The following is a 13,703-nucleotide window of genomic DNA, read 5'->3' on the forward strand; positions in this document are numbered from 1 at the left end:
GGGCTGGCCCTGCTCCACGAACTTTCTTCTCCCTCAGGATCCAGCATAGTCCTATTTTATGAATCTGAGGGAAAATCATGAAGAGGGGGAAGGATGAGTGGAGGAAAGCAGTAGCAGATTTTGAACAAAATTTTAGACAAGAGAGCTCATTTCTTAGTTCTACTCACAAGCAGGAAAAGTTATTATTAGAGTCTGAAATTATTTCATATAATGCCACCCTCTGTTCTTCATACAAAAGCCTCTATTGTTATTAATAAAGGAATTTAAAAATACCAAACAGCCAATGGATGATTTAATAACGCTGCTTATAAAACTAATTGTGTGCAACTGAAAAGCTCTCCCTGGGGTCCCATTTGCAGGAGGGTTAAATAGGATTATCAAATCTAAAAGAATAAAAAAAGATAAAAAACTCCCAAAGCTCTGAAGCCTCAGCAAGAAGGAGCTGGGACATTTTGCTGAATAAATTATAGACCTCAGCCACTAGTACCAGGGGATTATCTCATAGAAACAGAAATCTGAATTGGCTCCACATGCCTGCAAGCTTCATTAAAGGTTTTGGGTCAGAAGCTTCATTTTCATACATATGAACAAGTCTCTTCACCTGGGGACCTCCAGCCAGCAGGACGACTTCAGTGGCAAGTCATTTACCCTTCATGTCAGGGTATCAAACATAACAAACCACTGTAGAAAAACTAAAGGGCAAAAACCTCATCCTTTCCTCAATTTTTATCTGCCTATAAAAGGCCTATATTGCACCATAAAGAAAAAGTGATGGTGTAGCTGAGATGGGGAGAATGAGAGTGAACAGTGCAGATCCATGTGGAGGCTGTCTGATACAATTTTCCACCACAGATTTCTGGTTGGAAGTGTTCACATCAGTGCCACAGAGGCACAGACCTCTTTGCAACCCATGCTACAAGCCTGCCTTCCCAGCCCTTCTCATGTCCCCAAACCCTCTTTCCCCTCTCCCCTGAGGCATCCTCTCCTCAGCCTAGCTGGCAGTCGTTCATTGTACGCTGCCACTCCACCTCACACCTCAGCTGCTCTCCCTCTCCCACTGCTCTGGGTCCTGGGAAATGAGATACCCATTTCCTCTGACCCCCAGTCTTCTGTACTTTCCTCTTTCTCCAAAGTTCCTCCTAAGCTGGACAACCACTTCCAACAACCTTAGCTCCCTAGGCTTTCTACCACCTGTAACACACCTCTGTGAGCTTCTCTCCAGCTCTTCCTTGCCCCTTGCCCACCTCATCCCAGCCCTGCAGGTCCTTGCAGGATTTTCACAAATCTTGTGTTACCTGTTGCTCGATCCCTGGTCAGTCGATGCTATGCTCTCCCCTTAGCACCATAGTGGCTGAACACAGCCATTTATTTGGCTCCTTGCTGAGGAATAGACTCCAGGATCCAGCCCCTGATGAGACTGAAAACAACATGGACATAGGTTGCCTCAGCTGAAAAATCTACCCACAGATAACTTCAAAGGCAGGAGAGCTGAATATATCCAGACAAAAATCAAAAGCAAAACCAGAAACTTGGTAGTTGTGTCCTTTAATAGACAGAAACCAAAGATGAAATATGAATTTTGACCCTAGGCTAAATACACTTTCTCACGGCTTTCTGGTTTCTTGCTATTTTACACATTTTTAATTAATTAAGCCACAATATTTAGGAGAAACACAGTAGTTACGGTCAGTATCTGTTTAAGGCAACGACTTTAACGTCAGAAGGCTTTTGTCCTTTTGAAAGACTTCTAACAAGTAGGATTTTGCTTTGGAAATTGGGTTGCATAAAGGTAGGCACTGCTGGCACAGTAGAACAGCAGTTGATGTTGATGGACTATTGCATTTCTACAGAAATTTGTGTCAGGTTACTTCACCAGAGAAGGAAAATATAGCAAGATTCAGGATGTGGAAGCCACAGTAATTAAAACCACTACAAGATATTAACAGCCAATCAACACATTTCAAGCCCCACGCGTTTCAGGTCTTCCTCAGTTTATTTTTGCCTGCTTTATGTCTGGAGAGGAGATGAAGGTAAAAGAGGAGAGAGAGGAAAAAGAGAGGTTATTGTTACTTGGATGATTATGATTGTTAGCTATTTGTACTACATCAATGGTTGGTTTGAAGCTGAAGATGTACTGTGCAACGATCTCCAAAAATGGAAAGTGAGAAAAAGAACAAGAAGCAAAGTGAAGCTAGTAAAGCCTTTTTTTCAAGGTCACTCAAAGGATATCTCCAGGACCTTTCTAAACTCTTGCTCAGGCCTTATCTGCTAAGCATTGCTACCTTAATAATTATGTGGATTATCATGAAGCTGCATATTAAAAAATACTTGTGGTTTTGCACAGCAATGTTCATGGGTTCTTCCAGGAGCATTTGCAGGTTATTCAGAGTGTGCATGTTTTTGTCATCCAAAAAGACACATATTCTTTCACTTAGCCAAACTGAGGGCATCCTCTGCACATAGGATCTGTGCATCTTACTGCACCGGAGAAAGTACCCTCCACCTGACTGGTGGTCACTCCTGGGAGGGTTCATTGATACCTCACTGTACTAGTTTGAAAACAAACCAGTGGGAGGCACCAAGTCAGAATAACAATTTAATGAAAATTAAAGAAAAGGAAAAAAAAAAAAAAAAGTAAAAGAAAACACTGTCAAACTGACAGAGTCGAGATACAACCTGACACCCTGTTAGGCAGGGTGGTGGTAGCAGTCTGGTAGAATGGTGGCTGCAGTCCTCTGAAGCAGTGATCCTGTAGTAAAACAGTCTGCTCTTCCTCAGGAAGTCCAATGGTGGCTGTGTAGCTCCTGTCCTCTGGAAATCCAGTGGGAAGCTGGTGTTTCTGGTGTTCAGCCTCAGATTATATCCACGATGGGATGCTTGGTTCCTCCCTCTGGATGGAGCATCTCACAATGGGGTAATGAGTCATGAGGCCAAGTGTTGATTAGGCTCATTAACAGAAGATAGTCCGGAGGGAGTTATCTCTGAGTCAGGTGCCAGGACAATGATGGGCAATTAACAGAAAGATAGTCTGGGGGGAGGAGGCAAGGAAACACTGCCCCACCTGATTTCAACAGCTGATGGGAATGGTAATAGAATACACTGCAACCCAGGACACTCACCATATGCAGATATGGGTTGAAGCTTTAGGAGAGAGGAGGTAGCCTGCATTGCAACTGTAGGCCAAAAACTGTGATGAACTGTAAGATTAGCTATGTAGGAGATGTTTTTATTCATATACTAATGGACATCTAAGACAGGACGTTTTGTAGAAGCCGTGACTTCTGTACATCTTTTATTCAGCCTTCTCAATGCAAGTGTAGCCAGTAAAAATAAAAGCTGGGAAATATCTTTAGCAGACAAAGACACTGATAGAGGAGCCCCCTGTTTCTGTGTAATACTCAGCTGGAAGTATCACCAGAAACAGTAACACCAAACCAGGAAGTTTATCTTGAGAAAAGACAACACTTAAATAACCCAGACATATTTTTTACATAATGTCAGGTACATCTCTAGAATAGGCAGCAGTGAGATTTTTGATCACTTTTTATCAATTGAAATATTATTTCACATTTCACCGTTCCCAAAGTGAGCAGTTTTCTTGTAACTGTATTATTTCAGGTGAGATTTTTCTCTCAGACTGGCTCTTTCAAAACAGATATCATTGATTATAGGAAAATAACATCCCAGTCTACTTAATCTAAATGAGAATCTGGACCCACCTACAAGCCTCCAAGTAAGGTACTGGCTTTACATAAATTTTTTTCCCTCAAGTCCAATTATTTTTGTTCTCAAGAATACCTGTTAACTTAGAATAGTGCTGTTAGGTCTCCCTTTTTCTAATTAAGGCAGAAGGGACGCATTAAAAGATGTTCATAAGCTAAAGATGGTTTGCACCTTTATTATGTGCAGCAGTAATAGTTTTCACTGTACTACTAAAATACCTATATAACAACAGCGGCCTGTATTCTGATGGCTTTATGTCACTAACCATTACAATTTTACACAATGGTCTTGCAAATGCTGACAAATTACATCACTAAATCCCACACTATTTCTCTGTACTTACCTATATTAAATGGCCTATACCGCAAATCATCAGGGATTTTTAACCTCTTTTTTAGAAAAGGTACTTAAAAATCTAATTTTTCTTTCCCCTCATTCTCCTTCTTTTCTGTGCACAAGGATGCAGCACTTGGTACACAGTACAAAGAAACATTTTTGTGGGAGGTACTTCTTGAAATGCTGGCAGCACATGACTAAGATTATAATGAGCACAAAAGTGCTTACAAAAATGCTACAAAAATGCTAAGAGGAGGCCATCACAGTACAGAGTAATAGGCAGAAAAATAATTGCTGAGGTTAGTTAGAGAGTTCCTGTATGTTGTTATTAGTTATGGCCCACCAAAATTTTGCAAAACAACATGACTTAAAACAAAATAAACGCTGATGTCAGCCATTGTCTCAAGTCAGAGACTAATAAAAACCAGAGTGAGTCTTCATCATTCTGGAGCTTTTTCTCTTTCCTGTGTTTCATTCAGTGGAAAAGCCTCACAGTTTTCATTCACGAATGCAATAATAGCAAAATATGGATTCCTTTTCCTAACCTTGTTTAGTTCCTATACAGTTCTGGAAAATATTCCCCTGTAGCTAGTACTCTCCTCAAAAAAATCAATCACTTCTGAACACAATACAGTAACCATTCACTAGCTTGCATAATTTTGCCTGTGTTCCTATTTGTAATTATCTTAATTAATGAAGGAGAGGATCATAGGAAAGTTTCAAAATTTTAAGTAACTACAAAATACCTACTGAAATTAAAGTAATGGCATTCAAAGTCTCAGTGTTCAGAATTCTGTCCTTTTTTTTTCCTATTCATATAATTGAGTTCTTTATTTTTGGCTTTTGGTTGGTTTGTTTGGTTCTGTATTGTTTACCGACTGGTTTAATTTTTCCCCCTTCACTGTCATATTAACATCAAGACTCATTAAGATTACTTTGAAGGCATCATATAATACTATAACACTGTCTTCGTGTTTCATTACTCTTCTATTATAGCTAAACCTATTTCAGCCTCTGACACATCTTGGCTATTGATGAAAACGTTGAAAAAGCCTGTGGAGAATTGTAGTCTGATGCTGATAGGACACAGCTGAAGGTCAGGAGATAATTTAGACCAATGTATTTAAAGGGTTTTATTACTGTGCTATTTGTAGTAACTGATCCAGAAACAGGCAGCATCAGTACTGTTATGCTAAGCACTGCATAAAAGAGCAAAAAGCAGTTGTCAAGATCTCCTTGAAGCAACCACAGAATTGAACTGTAAAGGGCACAGAGATGCTTTTCATCTATGCTGAAAGGTCACAGATGTCCACTAATTTTCAACTGCCATAGTCCCTTTGATCATGAGTGTTATTTTAATACCATTAGCCATCTGATTCTGCAACAGCAGTTTGAGAACCACAGACTTAGTTCTCTTGCAAACAAGGACTTTACATACATGAATATTCATGACTGACTGGACAGGACAAGTGAAGGTGATTGATATGAAATAAAGAACTGAAAATCATGTGTTCTAGCCACTGCACCAGCCATTTCTTACATTGGCTCCTCCTGCGATATTGAACAGACAGCAGTCAGTTGAAAATTCAGACTGACTCAAACACCTTGATTTGAGCACTATCAGTGTGTCTGCTCTCATTATTCACTTGTCCCAACTCACACAACTGGCAGTAGAAACTATCAGGAATAACAATCTGGCTCAGTCATCTGACTAGGTCAGCTTCCAGAGCTGCCTACTTCACTGACTGCGGTGAGTTACTGCTGCAGAAAAACTGGAGTCCAAACATGCATCTCACCATCTTGCTGCAACTTGAATTCACCACCTTCTGTGGGAAGAAACTTCTTTCAGACAGCTGCGGTACCAGATCTTTAACTGGCCCTCACAGCTGGAAAAGTGCTCTCACTTTACAGATCCTCTGGAGGGACCCAGGGTGCTCCAGTACTGTTATATAAGGAATGTCCTCCTGCTATTTTACTACCATGAACTTTCACTTCATTCAAGGCAATTCAAGGTCAAATTCAAATGAATGCACACATTCATGAAACTCCAAAGTAGACAACACTGTTATTTATACAAGACAGCTGCAAATTTGGAAACAAAAAAATAAACAAATCCAGTGTGCTTAACACACTTAAGAAATTAGAAATATCACTCTTTCTACACCTCTTATAAATATGGCCTACTGTCACATCCTTCTCCAAGGTCTGTGTGCCCCAAATTCCTGCTGTTAGAGTCAATGATTAGACAGACCTCATCAGAGAGCACATTGTTTCAGTGTGGGATAAGGACTTTTACAGCCAGTCTCCTCTTCAATGCCTTTTTGAGGGGTTGTGGATAGGTTTAGCTTTTTAAAGCTCAAGGAGAAGATTTCCAGCTGGCCAGCTAGATTAGTAATTTCTCCTTAAAGGGCTAAATGCCTTCTCTCTCCTTTGCAATTCTCTGACAAATATGTGAAATATACTATCCTGGAAGAAAACCAATCCCTTGTTTTCCTAAATTAGTTTTCTACTTATTCAGTAAGTTGGACTAGCTACCTTCATTGTCAGAGCAGGGCTCAGCTGTCTTGTGAAGTCCCACCTTGAATCTGTTTCTTGACCAGGAGATGTCTTTCCATTCTGAATTAAAATAAACATGGTGTCATTTGGAGAAAATGACAATGGAAAAGAGGAAAAGAAAAGGGACTGGGGTGATCAGCACTCTTAAGGATGACATAGTGCATGCTAGTGTAGATATTGTGGTGTGTAATCATAAGCAATCAACTGGAAAACCTCAGCTGAGCTGCCTATAGGTAAGCACCCTGCTATCATTTCAGGGTTTGAGGTAGCAGTTGTCCGGACAGAACAGGAGAAGAAATATTTCACCAGGCATGTCAGCATCACAGGTAAGAAAGTGAGTGCACCATATTAGGAAGGGTAAGGAAGGAGTTACAGCCCTTCTAGAATAACACCATGTGTCTGTGGGTGATTCATTCACTATCAGAGGCTACCTTCAAAATTTTCTGCTTAAACTTTTGGGCTATAAAACAGATATAAAAATCACATGACTATTAATTACAGGTCAGATGGACAGCATCTGATCTATAATTAATCCAGCATCACTAGTGGAAGCTTACACTAAGTGAGGCTTGGATCCAAAATTTGTAAAGTGGCAATAAATATATACAAATTATCTAATATAATACACACACATACAACATTTAAAAAATAATTTTTAAAGTCTTCTTGGAAGTGTGCTTCAATTACAACAGTGACAAAAATGAGCTAGCCACCCTCTTTGCCATCCAAATGAGAAGCAGGCTCTGCAGCTCTTTGGGAGCTGTGGCAACTGCCATTGGAATTTTATTGCAAAAGCCAGGGAGTGTTTGGAGACACTTTTTAAATGGCTTGATGGTTCTGCCAAGCTACTTTTATATGGTTACCTTCTCCTGGGACATACACATCCGTGAGACAGCCTAGGTAACTAACAGTAAAATTTGTCCATTTGATGTCAGCAGCAGGATGCCAAGAGCAGGGTAAACTGCATAAGGTTTAAAAGCAATGCCCCTAGAGGAAAAACACTCCAATTATTTTTCAGTAACACTCTATTTGTTTGACTGTGAGCTCTTTACTTTTGAAAATATTCACTGATCATAAACTTCAAGTGCTGGGATCTTTTCCACTCCTCTTACATCTATATTGTAAAATTAGCTAAAAATATGTCTAAAATAGGAATAAAAAAAATAGTGTTTACCTAACTGCCTGAAGTATATAGATTATGGTTCTCATGGAACATAAAACAAAGTCCACTGTGGAGTCCAAGCAGAAAATAATGGAACCACTTGATACCTGGGCCTCAGACTGAGTCTTTTTCACAGTTGTCTTATACCTTGGACGCTCAAAATCTTTAGGTGTTTAATTCACTCTCTGTGATGGCATTTGCCAAATACTGAATAAGAGGAAAAAATACTTTCTCTCTTCAAACACATGCCTTTGTGGAGAGAAAAACCATAACAAATACAGAACAATTTTCAGAAATGTCCAGTTTGGCATAATTTTAATATCTTTGTTTAAGAACTTTGAATAGTGGTTTAGTTTTACACCATAAAATACCATAAGTCAGCTGAGGGATGCCTAGCTGTGCACATGCTATTTGATCCCTGTAAGACTTCCCAGCCTAATTCAAATGAAAAGCAAGGGACAACATATTGTTTGTATATTATTTATTCTAAATAGGGTTGTAAAGTTGTTTAGACACAGATCAGATATTTTCTAAGCACTAGAGGCTACATTATTTTATGTTTTGACTAAGCCAAGAGGCCTTGCTAGAGTTTTCACTCTTCATCTGCAATGAACTCGACACTCTTGGACAAGTATCTTTTTCTCATCTTTTAACTAAAACCACAAGAAATCTAAGTCAGATGACTGAGCCAGATTCCACTTCTTAGAGTGCTGACTTACCATTAACTAATGTTAATTGAGCAACACAGACATAAAGTGCTGTAAGATTTTAATATTAATATTTTATTCCCAGAGACTAAAGTAAAAGTTTTAAGACACCTTAAACTGCACCTTCATGACCTGTGCTGGTTAAACATTCTAGCTACCTTCTCTTAAGTACTCCCTGATTAGCAGCTCAGCCCAACACCAGCCCTTCAGTTAGAAGTGTCTCTATCACTCCTCTCTTTCTAAAAGGGGTTCTACTTTGTCTTATAAGCAAAGTAGGGCTCCTGTAGCAGGAAGATCATCACACTCACCTTCAGAACACAGGACGAGAAACTCATGATTAAGAAGATAAATACCACAGACTTCTACAGTGAGGAATCATGGCATGAGATCCAGATTTGGCTAAAGCAATTTAGAATTCCAGTAACAAATACTTAGTTCAGCACAATGTTGACTTTTTCAAAAAGAACCATGTGCCACACATATGTTTCTTATGGATAAGTTTATTTTTCTTTTCTTTCTTTCTTTCTTTCATGCAAAGAAGCAGATCATCTTAACTAAACAACCATGTACTTGTTTAGAGGAGGGAGGGACTAAAAATCTTTCAACACTTCGTCCAAGTCCCATGGAATGCCAGGAAGAACTCCCTAGACAACCCACTGGGCTTCCCATCAAATGTATACCATGGCATGACAGGACAAAGCAAGCAGGGACAGACTTGCATCCTAACACTAAATGGAGAAAGGGAAAGAATATGTTTGCGTGGGATTTGAACAGGTTTTCCATAGCAATGGTGACTTAATACTTCTAGCTGTATCTTTTCAGATAAAAAATAGTTTAGAAAATTAGTAGTTTCTTGGTGGTTGTGTTACTTAATTAATAAACATCACAACCACCTAAGTCAGTTACCTCCTAAGTCTCCAGTCTAGAGGGTTGTAGTCAGATCTCAGCAGTAAGAGTCACTTTCCATATTAACTGGTGAGATCCTAAAGCACAGTTATCAACTCTCACAGTCTACATCTTCTTTAAACCTCCACATTCTAGAAGTCTATTCAGAAAATCTCAGTTTGCATTTTATTTTAGGAGCCAAATGATTACAAAGGAAAGGGTGCAAAATATATCTGAAGAGCATATCTTAAAGTGAAAACCACAGGGTAAGTATAAAACACACAAAAGGTATTTTACAACTTCACCTTTTCCAAGGTTTGTCTTATGATTATGAAACTCTTGTAATAAGCAAGTGTTTTTATAGAAAACACTTGGCACTCCTGATATCCTCTTAAACGTCTTCTATTTGTGCTGCATGCTGAGAAAAGATTATGAAGAGGCCACATAATTGTTATAAAATTTTGGTGAACTTTCAGCTGCAATTTTAGAATAAGTGAGATTTGCCTAGAAGCCATGGTAAATAATTTCTCAAGCAAAGACTATTAATCCCCACAAGGAATTAAAAAATAAAAGTTGTACGAATGCTTTCTGATAAATCAGAATATAATTGCAAATGAGCAATTTGTTTCTAACAAAAAACCAGTCACTTTGACAGCTATAAAGAAAAATAGATTTTATTTCAGCATTGACTTATTGGAGTGCAGCAGTTCAAGCAGCAGAAGTGAATGTGTAAGCAGAGAGATGAAGAGTTTTAATAAACTGATCCTTAAAATAACAGGAAAATTTTCTTTAATAAGATTAAAGACAGGAGAAGGAATCTCTGGCCAAGAATAGAAACTTAATTTGAGAATTCAAAATCCATATTAAAGGTGCCTATTGGTGGAAGTACCAAAAGTGATAAAAAATTACAGTGATTTAAAATAAGATTCCTTAATGTTTATTGATACTGTTTTATTAGATCACTACATTTCTGTAATGATATTTAAAATATTTGAGTACATTATATTGAGTTTTTAGTTACCTTTAGAAAAATAGTTCTGACAGGGCAAATTGGAAATCAGTATAATGATTTCCATACTTATCAGAGCTGAATTCTAACTCAAATCTTTAAAATCATGGATCATCTAGTTAGTTTCACAATGGCAATTAAATCATCAGGTTGTCATTCAATACATCTCTATGTTTTAATGAAATGAAATGGAAAATAACACGGTGGGCTCATGTGACAAAAAGAAAAGCTCTTCTTCCATCATCCTCCCTAGTCTTGTCCTGATGAGCAAAGCTTTACAGATAAGAAATAATCCCATTCCAGATGCCTAATTAGCCCCACAGTCCATTCAGTCTTTGAGCTGCTCAGCAAGACTGCCAACAATGGAATCAGTTTTGACAGTGATTTTTTGCTTAATAGTGGTATTAAGCTGATTATAATTCTAAAGACTGGACTGAATACACACACATATTTTAAATAGACTATTAAATACAGATAGGCACATCTTTAAGATGGGTGATTTATTTAGCAAAATCTCTTTGACAGAGAAATCTTCCCCTCTCCAATTTATTCAAAATTTTTGGATAAGATTGAGAAAAATTCAGGAGGACTTCACAAAAAACAACAATGAAGGATAATAAAAAACCTCCTGAAGTATCAGAATATTTTTTGACATTTTCTAAGTGGAAACAAATTGGATAATTTAGACATTCATTAAATAAAAATACCTTTCAAAAATGGAAAATAAGGAACAGGACATGCATGTTTTTGTTTGTTGGGGTTTTTTTTCCCAGGTTTTTTTTTTTTAAGTTATTAGTTTTAGCTAGAAAAAAGTCTTTTGAGTCCACTTAATAATTTTGTTTGATCAGTAACTGAACCACAATAAACTAAACCACAGAATTATTTGCAAAACTGCTGGAAAAATTTTGGGGATCCCAGAGCCAAAAGGCAGTCTGTTGTCTTCTGCATCAAGTATGCGGGTCTGGTCCTACTTTTGGGCTTCTAAACTTGCCAAAAAATTGAAAAAGATGGGAGGTTTACTGGTATTGTGTCAGAATAAAGTTGTCATAGCTAACACAAGATGTCTTTCTCAGCCAGTGCATTTAGAAGGAAAGGATAAGATTTTTCTCTGATGTCTGCAATATCCTCACTTTCTAAAAGCCAGACCCAAGGTAACCACTTCACCTCATTTCTATTTTTAAATAGTTCCCTGTAATGGTAAAGGCAGGAATCACACAGTGCTTTGGAGCATGCAGTAAGTAGGGCTGCTCAGGAAGGGTGATGCTGCCTCAGCTCGGGGGTCTGTATTACAGTATTGATTTAATTGCACAAGGTTAACACTGAGCCAGCCCTTCTATTCTGTACTCATTTTTCAGATCTTTAACTGTACCAGAATGTGTCTAAGCTGAAACCTATCCCCATGACTTATGCTGTAGAAATTGCTTACATTAACTATCATGTCCCACACTTCTGAAGGAGAGCTTATAAGGAGCTCTTTGAATGAAATGGAGTTATCAAAATATGATGATCTGCTCTAAAGTCAAGTCTGAGATTTTCAAAATATACTAATGACTTGAACTGTCTTTTTTTGAATCACCAATTTAAAACAATTTTTAAGGATTGTGTTTCAGAATTTGTTCTTTTAAAATTTGGCAATTTAAGTGTTTAGTCTGCTAAAAGCTTGATCAGAATCTGTGGTTTGGACCACTCTGATAACATTACATTGGTGCCACGAAGTCATTTACTGTTCTTCAGTGTTCTACTGTTCTTCAGTTAAGTTACAATGAAAATCTAATTACTATTCTTTCAATTTTTGACATATTCCTTCCCTTAAAGATCCAACTAGCAATAAGTCTTCAGAATGTTTTTAGATAGGTTAAATTTTCACCTGGTATTAAGCTCCTAAAAGGCATCATACTGAATATTTTTGGATCCTTATAGATTGCCGGTATAGTCTTTCTTGAACATCTGATATTTCATCTTTTCCCTACACTTGAAGGAATGGGGAGTTAGGTTCATCTTTATTTTGCAGTTGGAAAACTGATGTACCCAAGGTCAGACAGCCGGATCAGAGGAGTGCATTGAAGTTGTCTCCCCGATTTCCCTGTCAGACTAAGGCCTGGGACAGTAATTGTTTGCCCATTCTGCACTAGCAGTACTGGCAAGAGGATGGCACTGTCTGTTTCCTTATCTCTGCAGTTACCAGATGTACAGGCTGAATATCACACGTTTGACAGTTCAGATGTTGTGGCCTTCTTTCCCTTCAGCAGCTTTTCCCCTTATTCTAGAGAAGTAGCACAGTAATGGTAGAAAGGTGCAGGAAGCAAACTATTTACCTTTGCTCTTGACAAAGTGAGCCAAGCTAAACGGCAAGTTTTATTTTCCTCACTGCAAAATGGGTATTAAACAAATTACAAATGTGTTAAGAAAATTCAGTTCATCTTAAGTTCCACCGAAATCAAACATTTTTGTGCTCGTCCTTAAAATGCTTTGGTAAATTGATTCTTTAGTATCAGATCTGTAGTCTTCACTGAAATGAAGTATTTATATAGCACTGTATATCAGTGTTAAATTTTCATGTTTCTAAATAATTTATTTAATAGAAATTAATTTTTAACACCGAAGTGAATGTGTAAAAAATCAATATTGCAGAAGCATTTATAATGGGTTCAGAAAAAAACCACAGATCAAATATTTGGGTATTATATAAAAGCCATTTTACCTGGTAAAACTTGCTAGTTGTCAAACTAGTATGTTCCATTAAGTATTCCAACCTTCATTCTGCAAAAAATTTTATAGAGGGGTTGTCAAAAACCAAAAAAAAAGTTTGGTTTGATATGATTCTAATTGGATTTGTACATATTGGATGCACTGTTTTTAGGGAAACAATATGACTGTTGCCAATAACAATTATTTTGGAAAACTTTAATTCTGCTTGATTACTCAAAAAATACAATTAGGGTACTGCAATTATCTGAACTATCACAGCAGAACAGTACCAGCAGAAACCATTAAGTGCTGCATTTACTTTTTCCCTGATCTATTTTTCAAATATACGTCAATTAAAAAAAAAAGTTAATTTAAAGGACATTGTCAGTCTCCTCACCTTCTATCCTACCAGCAAAAAAAAGAACTGTATTAAAAGAGAACATAATTTAAAAATTGGTGCATCCCCTACTGAACATTGCTCAGTTTTGTTGTAATACAGTGTGCTGAAATATATTACTAAGGCAGGAGCTGCCGGAACACGTGGATGAGCTTTTCTTGCAGGAGATAAAATGGGGGTACATTGTCAAGAATAGCCATTGCTGAGGGTATGCAAACTCCACTCTTAAAATGCCACATA

Source organism: Corvus cornix, chromosome 2 (assembly GCF_000738735.6).
Source record: "Corvus cornix cornix isolate S_Up_H32 chromosome 2, ASM73873v5, whole genome shotgun sequence".
NCBI classification, from domain to species: Eukaryota; Metazoa; Chordata; class Aves; order Passeriformes; family Corvidae; genus Corvus; species Corvus cornix.